Source organism: Penaeus monodon, chromosome 25, assembly GCF_015228065.2.
Source record: "Penaeus monodon isolate SGIC_2016 chromosome 25, NSTDA_Pmon_1, whole genome shotgun sequence".
NCBI classification, from domain to species: domain Eukaryota; kingdom Metazoa; phylum Arthropoda; class Malacostraca; order Decapoda; family Penaeidae; genus Penaeus; species Penaeus monodon.
In genome coordinates this window covers 31,437,509-31,437,802 of record NC_051410.1, presented here as the reverse complement: position 1 = coordinate 31,437,802, position 294 = coordinate 31,437,509, and the positions used below count along the sequence as shown (strand labels likewise).

General features: G+C 30.6%; 1 long non-coding RNA gene across 1 annotated transcript in view; it reads left to right on the top strand.

The window, feature by feature from the left end:
• Window positions 1–294, top strand: part of LOC119589447 — a 19,881-nt gene that overhangs the window by 6,595 nt on the left and 12,992 nt on the right. The gene's annotated exons all lie outside the window — the stretch shown is intronic.

The window sequence follows — 294 nt, the reverse complement described above, 5'->3', positions numbered from 1 at the left end:
GTTGTGAGCGTGAGATATTTGGCTCCTGCTTATGATTTTAAGCCATAAATAGAGATAGAACAAATTAGATTTAGTCAATGAGAATAGATTATATGGCAATTGCTTGCTGTTCAATCGGTGATAGAAAGTAAAATAATATATAAGGCAGGAGATGTGATTAATGTTTTTGATGTTAGTTCTTTATCAGAATTTTATACTTAAGCTGTATCATGGATCATACATGTTTGTTAAGAAAGGAGGAGTCACATGACATCCATGATCTATCTATAATTGTCTTCATGATTATAATGAAAT